At 39.9% G+C, this 15,302-nt stretch overlaps 1 protein-coding gene across 9 annotated transcripts in view; it reads left to right on the top strand.

Moving 5' to 3' along the window:
• Positions 1 to 15,302, top strand: part of FRYL (FRY like transcription coactivator) — a 285,245-nt gene that overhangs the window by 13,159 nt on the left and 256,784 nt on the right. Inside the window, exon 1 of one of the 9 annotated variants that reach the window (XM_063619507.1) lies at positions 5,493 to 8,496. The exons of the other annotated variants lie outside the window; for them this stretch is intronic. The gene's annotated coding sequence lies outside the window, so the exon portion shown is untranslated. Of the gene's footprint in view, positions 1 to 5,492; positions 8,497 to 15,302 lie in introns of those variants that run through there. 9 annotated transcript variants of the gene reach the window in all.

The following is a 15,302-nucleotide window of genomic DNA, read 5'->3' as shown; positions in this document are numbered from 1 at the left end:
ATTCGTCTTTCTGTGTTTGATTTATTTCATTTAGCGTAATGTCCTCCAGGTTCATCTACGTGGTTGCAAATGGCAGGATGTTCTTTTTTAAGGCTGAATAATATTCTGTTGTGTGTGTATGTGCATGATATGGTTTGGCTCTGTGTCCCCACCCAAATCTCATGTCGAATTGTAATCCCCAGTGTTGGGGGAGGGACTTGGTGGGGGGTGATTGGATCATGGGGTCAGATTTCCCCCTTGCTCTTCTTGTGATAGTGAGCAAGTTCTCAGAAGATCTGGCTATTGTCGTTTGAAAGTGTGTAGCACATCCCCCTTCCCTCTCTCTTTCCTGCTGGCCATGTGAAGGTGGTGCGTGCTTCCTCTTCACCTTCTGCCATGATTGTAAGTTTCCTAAGGCTTACCCGGAAGCAGAAACCTGTACAGCTTGCAAAATTATAAGCCTTAAATATCTCTTCTCTATAAATTACCCAGTCTCAGGTCTTCTAGCAGTGTGAGAACAGACTAATACAGTGGATATATATTATTTATTATATAATACAATATATATTTTTATATATACTGTATATAAAATATATAGATATATATTTTTTTATCCATTCATCTCTTTTTTAACATCAAAATTCATAATTTTAATGAATTGAAAACATTAAATCTATGGAAATCCATGAATCTACGGAAGAAAATGCTTATTTGACATCATTTAAGGTGACTCTTAAATCAACTCCTTACTTTGAAAACTGGTATTTAAAGGTATAAAGAATTAAGCCTTTGTACTACTTGATGAATGCCTTTACAAAAAAAAGAAAAAAGAATGAAGCCTTTGTTCTGACTTCCTAGCACTGATTATTTTGAGGAATTTTAAATTGTGTTGTATGTGATATTGTTTCAGTTGAGTAGGTAAATCTTGGTTTTGAGATGCATCCTGTGAGTCTGCTCTCGGTTCCTCCTACTCAGGACACCCTGTGGCGGGATGGATCATGGCTCTTTGCCTTGCTCTAGCTGAGAGATTGGAGCTGGTTGGAAGTGGGTTATATTGGGAAGGCCAACAGCCTCAGAGCCCTCCTGCATCACATCCCTGCACAAGGGCCTCTGAGGAGGCATCAGGCTGGCCCATTCTGCTTAGTGAAATATACCAGCATGTCCCCAAAAGTCACTGATTCCTGGGGCCTGGCTGCTAAGGAAACAGCTGTCATCTGACCTCTTTTATTTGTGTCTTGAAGAAAGGTAAAAGTCTCAGGAGTGTGGACTCCGACTAGCCCCTGAAGCTTCTCAGGGAACAGAGATTGTAGCCATCGTGTGTAGTTCCTCACAAACCAAACTCACAACAGCCCATTATGGCTATCGTGAATAACGCCACAATGAACATGGGAGTACAGCTATCTCTCTGAGATTGTGGTATTATTTACTTTGGATATATACCCAGTAGTGAAATTGCTGGATCATTTGGCAGTTATATTTTTAATTTTTTGAGGAACCTCCATACTGTTTTCCAAGATGACTGTACCAATTTACATTCCCACCAGCGTATGCAAGCATTCCCTTTTCTCCACATCCTCACCAACACTTGTTATAGTTTGATACTAGCCATTCTGGATGTGAGATACCTCATTGTGGTTTTGATTTGCATTTCCCTGATGTTTAGTGATATTGAACACCTTTTTATATACCTATTGGCTCGTTTGTATGTCTTCCTTTGGAAAAATACCTATTCTGTACCTTGCCCATTTTTAAATTGGGCTTTTTTACTGTTGTTATTAAGTTATGAATTCCTTATATATTTTGAAAATTAACCTCTTTTTGGATATATGGTTTGTAAATATTTTCTCCCATTTTGTAGGTCATCTTTTCATTTTGTTGTTTCCTTAGTTGTGCAGAAACTTGTTAGTTTGACATAGTCCCACTTGTTTTGCTTTGTTGCCTTTGCTTTTGGTGTCAAATCCAAAAAAAAATCATTGCCAAGACCAGTGTCATGGAGCTTTCCCCCTATGCTTTTTCTAGTAGTTTTATGGTTTCAGGTCTTACGTTTAAGTCTTTAATCCATTTTGAATTGATATATGTGTATGTGTAATATAAGGATCCAATTTCATTCTTCTGCATGTGACTATCCAGTTTTCCCAAACCATTATTGAGGAGACTGTCATTTCCCCCTTGTACATTTTTGGCACCTTTGTTGAAAATTAGTTTACTGTATATTTATGGGTTTATTTCTGGGCTCTCTATTTTGTTCTATTGGTCTCTATCTGTTTTTATGCCAATCCTTTACTGCTTTGATTGGTATAGCTTTGTAATATTGTTCAAAAACAGGAAGTGTGATACCTTCAGTTTTGTTGTTTTTGGTCAAGATTGCTTTAGCATTTGGGGCCCTTTGTGGTTCCATATGAATTTTAGAAATCCTTTTCCTGGCTGGGCATGGTGGCTCATGCCTGTAATCCCAGCACTTTGGGAGGCCGAGGTGGGGGGATCACTAGGTCAGGAGTTCAAGAGCAGCTTGGCCAACATGGTGAAACCCCGTCTCTACTAAAAATAAAAAAATTAGCCGGGCATGGTGGTGTGCGCCTGTAATCCCAGCTACTTGGGAAGCTGAGGCAGGAGAATTGCTTGAACCTGGGAGGTGGAGGTTGCAGTGAGCCGAGATGGTGCCACTGCACTCCAGACTGGGCAACCCAGCAAGACTCCATCTCGGGGGAAAAAAAGTCAGTTTTCCTATTTCTGTGAAAAATGCCATTGGAATTTTGATAGGGATTGCCCCAAATCTATAGATTGCTTTGAGTAGTATGGACTTTTTTTTTGTTTTTTTTTTTGAGACGGAGTCTCGCTCTCTCCCCCAGGCTGGAGTGCAGTGGCGCGATCTCGGCTCACTGCAAGCTCCGCCTCCCGGCTTCACGCCATTCTTCTGCCTCAGCCTCCTGAGTAGCTGGGACTACAGGCGCCCACCACCACGTCCGGCTAATTTTTTTGTATTTTTAGTAGAGACGGGGTTTCATCGTGTTAGCCAGGATGGTCTCGATCTCCTGACCTCGTGATCCGCCCGCCTCGGCCTCCCAAAGTGCTGGGATTACAGGCTTGAGCCACCGTGCCCGGCAGAATGAACGTTTTTACAAAATAATATTCTTTCAGTTCACGAACATGGGATATTTTTCTATGTAATGGTGTCATCTTCAACTTCTTTCATGTACAGTTCTATCCCTTCCTTGTTTAAATTTATTCCTAAGTATTTTATTCTTCTTGATGTTGTTGTAAACAGGATTGTTTTCTTTTACAGATAGTTCATTGTTAGTGTATAGAAATGCAGTTAATGGCCAGGCGCGGTGGCTCACGCCTGTAATCCCAGCACTTTGGGAGGCCGAGGCGGGCGGATCACGAGGTCAGGAGATCGAGGCCATCCTGGCTAACATGGTGAAACCCCGTCTCTACTAAAAATACAAAAAATTAGCCAGGCGTGGTGGCGGGCGCCTGTAGTCCCAGCTACTCTGGCGGCTGAGGCAGGAGAATGGCGTGAACCCGGGAGGTGGAGCTTGCAGCGAGTCGAGATTGCGCCACTGCACTCCAGCCTGGGTGACAGAGCGAGACTCCGTCTCAAAAAAAAAAAAAAAAAAAAAAAAAAAAAAAAAAGAAAAGAAATGCAGTTAATGTTTTTTCTTTTCTTTCTTTTTTTTTTTTTTTGAAACAGGGTCTCGCTTTGGTGTTCAGGCTGGAGCACAGTAGCATGATCATGGTTCACTGGAGCCTTGACCTCCTGGGCTCAAGTGATCCTGCTGTGTCAGCCTCCCACGTAGCTGGGACCATAGGCACACACCATCATACCTGGCTAACCTTTTGATTTTTTGTAGAGACAAGGTCTCACTTTGTTGCACCAGGCTTGTCTTGAACTCCTGGACTCAAGCAATCCTCCTGCCTTGATCTCCTAAAGTCCTTGGATTACAGGTGTGAGCCACCGTGCCTGGCTTCAATTAATTTGTGTCTGTTGATTTTGTATCCTGCAATTTAACTGAATTTAATTAATTAATTAATTTATTTATTTTTGAGATGGAGTCTTGCTCTGTCACACAGGCTGGAGTTAAGTGGCGCAATCTCAGCTCACTATAACCTTCGCTTCCTGTGTTCAAGCTATTCTCCTGCCTCAGCCTCCCCAGTAGCTGGGATTACAGGCACCTGCCACCATTCCTGGCTTAATTTTTATATTTTTAGTAGAGACGGGGTTTCACCATATTGGCCAGGCTGATCTGGAATGCCTCACCTCAGGTGAACCGCCCGCCTCATACTCCCAAAGTGCTGGGATTACAGGTGTGAGCCACAAAATCCGACCTGAATTTATTTGTTAGTTTAATTGTTTTTTTGTAGAATCTTTAGGGTTTCCTATATATAAGATTATATAATTTAAAAACAGATACAGTTTTACTTCAGCCTTTCCTATATGGACTTCTAGTACATGTCGAGTGGAAGTAGTAAGAGTGGGTACCCTTTTCCTGGCTAATCTTAGAGGAAAATCTTTAAGCTTTTCAGTGTTTAGTATGACCTTTGCTGTGAGCTTGTCATATATGGCCTTAGTAAAGCTCAAATTTTAACTTTAAGATAACAAATACATGTAATCCTCTAGTATTTTCTTTACTCATTGCCTTGATCATCTTACTTTTAAGGGGTACATGTACTCCACTTTGAATTTAATACATTTTGAATGATTAAGTATTAGGAACATAGGTCTGGTATGACTTTTTTTTTCCAAGTTTTTTTTTAAGAGACAAGGTCTCACTCTGTCATCCAGGTTGGAGTACAGTGGTATGAACATAGCTCACTGCAGCCTGGAACTCCTGGGATCAAGCGATCCTCCTGCCTCAGCCTCCCGAGTAGCTGAGACTGCAGTTGCATGTCATCATGTCCAGCTAAGTTTTAAATTTTTTTGGAGACAGGGTCTTGCCAAGCTGCCCAGCCTGGTCTCAAACTCTTGGCCTCAAGCAATCCTCCTGCCTCAGCCTCTCAAAGTGCTTGGAATTATAGGCATGAGCCACCTTGCCTGGCCTCCAAGTATTTAAATTTATCCAAAATCTCTCAATTTCTGAAACCATATTTTTTTTTTTTTTGTTACAAATCTGTACAAATATAAAATGTTGTTGTTTGGGGAAAGTCATTAAATTCAGTCAACGTAATTCTTTCTTTACTGTTAGGACCTGAGCCTTGTCTCTGTTTAACACCTGCATTTTTCCTAGCTTTCCCTGGAGAATAGTATAAAAGGTTGGGTCTTTTCTTAGAACCATGCTTTTATGCCAGAAGTCATATAGCTAGAGTCATCATTATTTTGATATATTTTTTGTTGAAAATAATTAAAGTTTGATTTGTCTTATTGTATACTTTGGATTTTATTCCTGGATGGAGCAACTTTTGGCACAAAACTAAAAATGAGACATGCAAAAATCCTTGCGAAGACTGGTTCTATATGGTCTGTGATGGTGATCAATTTAAAATCCAATAAAATAAGTTGTATGAAAAATTTTAGTGTGTATTCGTGTGCATTTTTCCAGTGAGAGGTTTGTGGTTTTCATCAGATTCTCAGAGCAGGGCCCAGGACACAGGAAAGATGAAAAATGGCTCCTTTAGAGGTATAAGTTAACATCAAAGACATTTGCCAATCACTTCAACACCAAAGCTTCTGCCATCTGTCACATACCCTCCCTGATTTCCATCCTGTGTCTGTAACCTTTCCTTAGGGACATTAAAAATATAATTTACTGTTACCCAAATGTTTAGGAATAGGCCAAGAAGCAACACAAGAGTTCATTATTAGAGGAGAAGAGACACTTGGAGTCAGTTATATTACCCCAGTAATCATTTTTTTTAAGAAGGATATTAATACATTCACATATGGTTGATGGGATCCTGCAAAACAATAGGCTGTATGTGTCAAGATATGTTAAAATGTTCATAATCTGTAAGCCAATATATTACACTTTGGGGAATGTCTTCGTCAGTTCTGGCTGCAATAATGAAGTACCTTAGACTTGATGGTTCATAAGCAATAGAAATTAATTTCTCATAGTTCTGTCAGCTGGAAGTCTGAGATCTGCATGCCAGCATGGTTGGATGCTGATGAGGACCCTCCTCCAGGTTGCAGACTTTGGACTTCTCTGTGCATCCTCATTTGGTGGAAAGAGAGCTCTCCTGGGCACTAATCCTATTCGTGAGGAATCTACGCTGTAACCTAATTACTTCCTGAAGGCCCCACCTCCTGTCATCACTTTGGGTAGAGATGTAGCCATACTCCTAACAATGGGAATACATTCTGAGAAATGTGTCCTTAGTGACTTTTGTCAGTGTGTGAACATCATAGAATGTACTTACTCAAAACCAAGATGGTACAGCCTGCTACACATCTAGGCTGTACGATATAGTTTCTTGCTCCTAGGCTACAAACCTTTACAACTTGTTACTGTGCTGAACACTGTAGGCAATTGTAACAAATAAGTATTTCTATGTTTAGATACTTAGTCGTTTAGATACTTTTCTATGTTTAGATACTTTCTTGTATCTAAACAAAGAAAAGTACAGTAGACATAGGGCATAAAAGATTAAAAAACCTACATAGGGCACTTATGAATGGAGTGTACAGGAGTAGAAGTTGTTCTGGGTGAGTCAGTAAGTGAGTGGCGAAGTGAATCTGAGGGCCTAGGATATTACTGGACGCTTTTATATGACTGGCAGTGCAGAGGTTTGTTTATATCAGCATCACCTCAGACGCATGAGTAGTGCATTGCCTTTCCACGTTACTATGGCTACAGTGTCACTAGGCTATAGGAAGTTTTCAGCTTCATTATAATCTTGTGGGACCAATTATAATCAATCGTTGGTGTAACATCATTATGCACCCATGATTTTATATAAATATGTTGGATAGTCACATCTGTGTCACCTTTTCACATAATTTTACCCTTGTTTCTTAATATATAGCCTCTTCTCATTCACCAAAGCCTACATGGAATATAGCATGATGAAAAGTAGAAATGTAAAATTTTTTTTTCAAACAAAATTATGCACAGAGATCTCAAACTTAAGGAGACAGAAGGAGAAAGTGGTTTTGGTTGAAGTAGAAAACAAGAAGATCCTTACTTTTTGTATATTTCCTCTTTACTTCAACACACACACAAACATACAAAGTAATAATAGAGAGTAGTGAGGGTGGCCGGGGGCGGTGGCTCGTGCCTGTAATCCCAGCACTTTGGGAGGCTGAGGCGGGTGGATCACTTGAGGCCAGGAGTTCTAGACCAGCCTGGTCAACATGGCGAAACCCCTGTCTCTACTAAAAATAAAAAAATTAGTCTGCCATGGTTGTGCACGACTGTAGTCCCAGCTACTCGAGAGGCTGAGGCATAAGAATCACTTGAATCCAGGAGGCGGAGGTTGTAATGAGCTGAGATTGCACCATTGCACGCCAGCCTGGGCGACAGAGCTAGAGTCTGTCTCTAAATAAATAAGTAAACAAACAAATCTACTGTTAACATCATACTTAATGATGAATGACAACATTTTCCCTAAGGTCAAGAATAAGACAAGGTTATTCTAAAACTATTCAACATTGCCCTGGAGGTTCTAGTGCTTGCAATAAGGCAAACAAAACAAAACAAACAAAAAAAACACAAGGCATGTGAATTGGAAAAGAAGAAGTAAAACTCTTTATTTGCAGACGATATAATAATGTGTATAGACAACCCTAAGATAAATTCTTCAGAATCTAGAAAAAATGATTAGAATAAGTGAATTTAGCAAGGTCACAGGATTATAAAATCAATGTAAAATGAATTTTATTTCTATATAACAGCAAAGAACAATTAGAATATAAAGCAAAAATTAATACACATGCCATAATTGGGACGTTGAGGCACGAGAATCTTTTGAACCCAGGAGGCAGAGGGTTGCAGTGAGCTGAGATTGCACTACTGCACTCCAGCCTGGGCCACAGAGTGAGACTCTGTCTCAGAAAAGAAAAAAAGTGAGGGCTTCAGAAATAGACAGATGAAGGGTGGAGTCTCTGAATCTTGGTTCTGTTGTACTTCAGGTCAAGTTATTCAAAGTCTCCAAAAATACCATAGGTAGCCTTAGATTCTACATATATAAAATGAGAAAAAAAAATTCCTTTAGAGTTGTGAGGATCAAATAAGATGTAAAGGATGCACATAACATAGTGCTTGTGCTAGGCAGAATAGGAGCCCTCCAAAGATGTCCACACCCTAATCCCTAGAACCTGTGCATGTTATGTTCCATAGCAGAAGGAATGAAGGCACCGGATGGAATTAAAGTTGCTAATCAGCTGACCTTGTAATAGGGAGGTTAGCCTGGATAACTTGCTGGGCCTAATGTCATCACAGGGGTCCTGAAAAGTGGAAGCAGAAGAGTCAGAACCAGCAAGACCAGACGCGGGGTGCTCACACCTGGAATCCCAGCACTTTGGGAGGCTGAGGCGGGAGGATCATTTGAGCCCAGGAGTCTGAGACCAGCCTGGGCAACACGGTGAGCCCTCATCTTATAAAAATAAATTCAAAAAATCAGGCAGGCATCCCTGAGTGAAGGCAGTGGGGCAGCCTCTAAACTTCTAAAGCCAAGAAAACAGATTCTTAGCTGCTGACATCTTGAATTTAGCTGTGAGACCTGTTTTGGACTTCCGACCTCCAGAACTGTAAGATAATACATGGGTGCTGTTTAAAGCCACTACATTTGTACTACATTTTTACAGCAGCAATGGGAAACTGGTATAGTACCTACAACATACATATTGGTAGCTAAATAAACATTTTATTTCTTAACACAACCTGCTAACCTTAACCCTTGTCTGCTACAACACATCTAGTTTTCCTTTTTGAGAGAAAAAGGTGTCCATTTTCTTTTCACTTGAGCCCCAGAAGCCTGTTTCTTTCTTTCTTTTTTTTTATTATTATACTTTAAGTTCTATGGTACATGTGCACAACATGCAGGTTTGTTACATATGTATACATGTGCCATGTTAGTGTGCTCCACCCATTAACTCATCATTTGCATTAGGTATATCTCCTAATGCTATTCTCCCCCCGTCCCCCAACGCCATGACAGGCCCTGGTGTGTGATGTTCCCCACCCTGTGTCCAGGTGTTCTCATTTTTCAATTCCCACCTATGTGTGAGAACATGTGGTGTTTGGTTTTCTGTTCTTGTGATAGTTTGCTGAGAATGATGGTTTCCAGCTTCATCCATGTCCCTACAAAGGACATGAACTCATCCTTTTTTATGGCTGCATAGTATTCCATGGTGTATATGTGCCACATTTTCTTTCTCCAGTCTATCATTGATGGACATTTGGGTTGGTTCCAAGTCTTTGCTATTGTGAATAGTGCCGCAATAAACGTATGTGTTCATGTGTATAGTGGCATGATTTATAGTCCTTTGGGTATATACCCAGTAACGGGATGGCCGGGTCAAATGGTATTTCTAGTTCTAGATCCTTGAGGAATCGCCACACTGACTTCCACAATGGTTGAACTACTTTACAGTCCCACCAACACTGTAAAAGTATTCCTATTTCTCCACATCCTCTCCAGCACCTGTTGTTTCCTGACTTTTTAATGATGGCCATTCTAACTGGTGTGAGATAGTATCTCACTGTGGTTTTGATTTGTATTTCTCTGATGGCCAGTGATGATGAACATTTTTCCATGTGTCTGTTGGCTGCATAAATGTCTTCTTTTGAGAAGTGTCTGTTCATATCCTTCACCCACTTTTTGATGGGGTTGTTTGATTTTTTCTTGTAAGTTTGTTTAAGTTATTTGTAGATTCTGGATATTAGCCCTTTGTCAGATGGGTAGATTGCAAAAATTTTCTCCCATTTCATAGGTTGCCTGTTCACTCTGATGGTAGTTTCTTTTGCTGTGCAGAAGAAGCTCTTTAGTTTAATTAGATCCCATTTCTCAATTTTGGCTTTTGTTGCCATTGCTTTTGGTGTTTTAGACATGTAGTCCTTGCCCATGCCTGTCCTGAATGGTATTGCCTAGGTTTTCTTCTAGGGTTTTTATGCTCTTAGGTCTGACATTTAAGTCTTTAATCCATCTTGAATTAATTTTTGTGTAAGGTGTAAAGAAGGGATCCAGTTTCAGCTTTCTGCATATGGTTAGCCAGTTTTCCCAGCACCATTTATTAACTAGGGAATCCTTTCCCCGTTCCTTGTTTTTGTCAGGTTTGTCAAAGATCAGATGGTTGTAGATGTGTGGTATTATTTCTAAGGGCTCTGTTCTATTCCATTGGTCTATATCTCTGTTTTGGGACCAGTACCATGCTGTTTTGGTTACCGTAGCTTTGTAGTATAGTTTGAAGTCAGGTAGCGTGATGCCTCCAGCTTTGTTCTTTTGGCTTAGGATTGTCTTGGCAATGCGGGCTGTTTTTTGGTTCCATATGAACTTTAGTTTTTTCCAGTTCTGTGAAGAAAGTCTTTGGTAGCTTGATGGGGATGGCATTGAATCTATAAATTACCTTGGGTAGTATGGCCATTTTCATGATATTGATTCTTCCTACCCATGAGCATGGAATGTTCTTCCATTTGTTTGTATCGTGTTTTATTTCATTGAGCAGTGGTTTGTAGTTCTCCTTGAAGAGGTCCTTCACGTCTGTTGTAAGTTGGATTCCTAGGTATTTTATTCTCTTTGAAGCAATTGTGAATGGGAGTTCACTCATGATTTGGTTCTCTGTTTGTCTGTTATTGGTCTATAGGAATGCTTGTGACTTTTGCACATTGATTTTGTATTCTGAGACTTTGCTGAAGTTGCTTATCAGCTTAAGGAGATTTTGGGCTGACACAATTAGGTTTTCTAAATATACAGTCATGTCATCTGCAAACAGGGACAATTTGACTTCCTCTTTTCCTAATTGAATACCCTTTATTTCCTTCTCCTGCCCTGGCCAGAACTTCCAACACTATGTTGAATAGGAGTGGTGAGAGAGGGCATCCCTGTCTTGTGCCAGTTTTCAAAGGGAATGCAGCAGCCTGTTTCTTTTACATTTTTCTTCACCTCTCATTTTCAGTTCTTTTTTTCTTTTTCTTTCCCACTACCTTGGAATATGCACAGAGCTGTCTTGTCTTGGGGAGTACTCTGCTTGAGCCTGCTTTCCCTAGTAGTCACCACATTACAGTCACCCAGATGAACTAGACAACCTTAAATGTCTTCGGAGGTATCAGATGATTTTTCACCTTAGAGACAGAGTCTCACTCCAGCTCAGGCTGGAGTGCAGTGGCGCAGTCATGGCTCACTGTAGCCTCAACCTCCTGGGCTTGAGCAGTCCTCCCACTTCAGCCTCCCAAGTAGGTTGGACTACAGGTGTGTGCCACCACACCTGGGGACTTTTTAAATTTTTTGTAGAGACAGGGTCTTACTGTGTTGCCTAGGCTGGTCTTGAACTAATGAGCTCAAGCCAACTTCCCACCTCCACCTCCCAAAGTGCTGGGATTACAGGCATGAGCTACTTCTCCTGTCAATTTTAATTCTTTATTGGATTTATTATATTTGATATAAATTACTGTAAGTATTTGAGTGCATGTCTTCTAATAAACACTATGTTGGTTGTGGTAAAGTTAGAATAGTATGAGAGGAGTCACTTCTCTGAAGGATCCAATTGCAGACAGTTAGCAAATTATCAGACAGTTAACAAGCAGCAAATACCAAACAGCAGATGGCTTAGTGTCAGAGTGAGTGGTAGAGACAGTAGGTATCACAGGAAGGGCAAAATGGAGGTCATTTTAGACTGGAACGATATCTGACAGTGTTGTGAGAGTGATTTGAGTGAGGAATGTGCTCTTAAAGGAATTACAGAAATTGGTTTTAATAAAATCTACATTATTGGAAACAAAAGTTTACCAATTAAATTGTATTTTGGGAAACACATAGGGGAAACCTTTTTTTTTTTTTTTTTTTTTTTTTTTGAGATAAAGTCTTGCTCTGTTGCCTAGGTTGGAGTGTGGTGGTGCAATATTGGCTCACTGCAGCCTTGATCTCCCAGCTCAACCAATTCTTCCTGCCTTGGCCTCCTGAGCAGCTGGGACTACAGGCATGTGCCACCACGCCTGGCTAATTTTTCATTTTTAGTAGAGATGAGGTCTCCCTGTGTTGCCCAGGCTGTTTTCAAATTCCTGGGCTCAATCAGTTCTCTTCCCTCGGCCTCCCAAAGTGCTGGGATTTGGTGGCATGACACCAAACCTGGCCTCTTTTTTTTTTTTAATTGAAATTTTGATGTTGAGGAAAGACTTGTAGAATTTAAACAAATTATAAACTTAAGTGCAATAAATTGACACATTTGTCTTGATAGTCCCAAGTAGAATGCATGAGATAATTCCTTGTGTTGCCTTGAGTGATACATACTTTTTTTTTTTTAATGTTGGTATAAAAATCTCAGTATATTTTGAAGCCTCGTATGAGCTAATCTAAGGTCATTGTGCTTTATGTACTAAAAACATTGGCTTTGATTACATTTTTAAAGAAAAGTATCACATGGCCTCAATAAAGATAATTATGTTAGGTTAGCCTTGTTTTTAGAGAGGATTATTAGAGTGTGGGTCAGGAGAACATATAAGGTACAGTATAACTGGATTTCAGCTGGAGATTTTGCAATGTTTCTCTCTGACAAGGGGAATAATGTCAGCTGAATAATGTTGGCTGGATGGCCATACAATTAGGTAGAAATGTGATTGGTTGAGGCATACCTCAAAAATTAATGAGTAATGAATTGGTGACAACTGGAGAGAAATTTCTAGTGGCATGTGGAAATTCACTGTCTATTTTTTGTAATGATGTGAATGAAAATGTTAAGGCTATGTGTATCAAATTTCTGGATGAAATGAATTTTCTAGGGTTAACTTAATGGAAATAGTATTTCTGAGTGAAATAGTGGGCCATGGCTAATGGGATAACTTAGTGTGGAGCTGGATGGGAAGTTTCATACATGGGTTAAAAACCAGCTGCACAGTTACAAGGGTGAGGGAGATGCGACTGAATATAAACAACTTCAACATTTTAATTAATAAACTCAATTTGGATATAAAATGTGACTACCAGATGGCTTCACAGAATCATAGTCTAGACTAATAGAAGGAGGAGGTTAAGAAGAGGGAGAGTGCTAGTCTTACATTATTCTGCAATGTACACGGTTCTGTACACAATGCTACACCCAGGGTATTGTGTTCAGTTCCAGTTGTCACAATTGAAAACGATTCAGGGCCGGGTACAGTGGCTCACGCCTGTAATCCCAGCACTTTTGGAGGCCAAGGCGGGTGGATCACCTGAGGTCAGGAGTTTGAGACCAGCCTGGCCAACATGGTGAAACCCCATCTCTACTAAAAATGCAAAAATTAGCAAGGCATGGTGGCTCATGTCTGTAGTCCCAGCAACTTGGAAGGCTGAGGCGGAGGCTGCAGTGAGCCAAGATCACGCCACTGCACTCCAGCGTGGGCAACAGAGTGAGACTCCATCTCAAAAAAAAAAAACAAAAAAACCCAGAAAATGACAAGTGTGAGTGAAGATATGGAGAAATTGGAACCTTACACATTGCTTGTGGGAATGGAGAGTGGCGCACATGCTGTGGAAGACAGTTTGGTGGTTTCTCAGTTAAATGTGAAATTGTCATATGACTCAAATATTCTACCCTAGGTATATACTCCCAGATAATTGAAAACAGGTATTCAAACAAACACTTGTACATCAATGTTTATAGCAGCCCTTATTTACGTTAGCTAAAATGTAGAAACAACCCAAATGTCCATCAGCTGATGAATAAATAACCGAAATATGGTATATCCATGCAATGGAGTATTATTCAGCCATAAAAATGGAGTACTGACTGTTATAAAGTACATGAACCTTTTAAAAAAAATCACATATTGTATGATGCCATTGATGTGAAGTATCCAGAACAAGTAAATCCATAGAGACACAAATTTGTGGTGTGGTTACCAGCAACAAGGAAGAATGGTGACTGCGTAGTATGCGTATGGGGTTTCCTTTTGGGGTGATGAAAATGTTTTGGAAAGAGATAGAGGTGTTGGTTGTAAAATGTAATGCATGTACTTAATGCTACTCAATTGCACACTTTAAGATGGTTAGTGGATTTTACCTTAGTTTTTAAAAAGTGTCAATACATATAGATTAATTAAATAGTATTGAGAGTTTACAAATAAGTCTTTACATTTATGGTCCCTTGAATTTTTTTTAACTAAACTTTTTTTTTGGGCAAGGGCACCAAGACAATTCAGTGGGGGAAAGGGGTGATCTGTTCAACAAACGATGCTGAGACATCTGGATTTCCACACGCAAAAGAATGAATTTGGGTTCTTTTCTCATACCATACAGAAAAATGAACAAAATGGATCATAGACCTAAATGAGAAAGTTAAAATTATGAAGTTCTTAGAAAATATGAGCAAATCTTGGTGACTTTGGGTTAGGCAAAGCTTTCTTAAATAAGACACCAAAAGCACAGACAACAGAAGATTAAATATTAGACATAAATTGGATTTCATCAGAATTAAAAACTTTTGTGCTTCAAAGGGAGACTACCAAGAAAGTGAAAATGGGAGAAAATATTTGCAAATCATATCTAATAAGGGACTTGTACCGAGAAAACTCTTACAACTCAGTAATAAAAAGATAAATAGCCCAATTAAAATGATGATTAAATTGGTGAATTTTATGGTATATGAATTATATTGCAATAACAACAGTTAAAAAATGAGTCACCTAGAATATGTTCAGAGGAGATTCCTAGTCTTGTGAAGGGACTCAAATTGAAATCCTTCTTTTCTCCACCTTCCCCCCTAACTTCTCTCAGTTGTACCTATTATACTGACAGGCTTGTAAACATGACTTCTGTAACTTTGAAGTCACTGGTGCTTTATTTTTATGTTGAGCCTAAATTTTTTATGTAAATACTCATTGTAGAGCTGAGCAGTAAATTTTAGGCACATCCTTCTCTACTTGTTTGATGTCATGATCCCGTGCCAATAGAAGGAAGATCTCGTATTATCAAGGTCAATGGATTTTCTTTCCCTGCAATCCATCGGTTGTTAAAAATCATGTCATTTTTTTTCCACACTTGAATTATGACTTTCTTGAATAATTCCTCCTCCCCTTCTGCCCTGCTCACTCCCCCCCCGACCCCCCAACCACCTTATCATTTCGGGTTTTTTTTGGCTGCAATTAACAGACTCCAACGATCTGCGCCACCTGACTTCCCTGGCCTTCTCTTACTGCTTGCTAGTAGCTGCTGCAGCTCCCAGCATCTGTTTCTCACATTGTGCTAAGAGGCAGGAA

The sequence above is a fragment of the Symphalangus syndactylus genome, chromosome 16 (genome assembly GCF_028878055.3).
Source record: "Symphalangus syndactylus isolate Jambi chromosome 16, NHGRI_mSymSyn1-v2.1_pri, whole genome shotgun sequence".
Taxonomy (NCBI): Eukaryota; Metazoa; Chordata; class Mammalia; order Primates; family Hylobatidae; genus Symphalangus; species Symphalangus syndactylus.
Note: the sequence above shows the minus strand (reverse complement) of the source record. Positions and strands in the feature narration are given on the sequence as shown.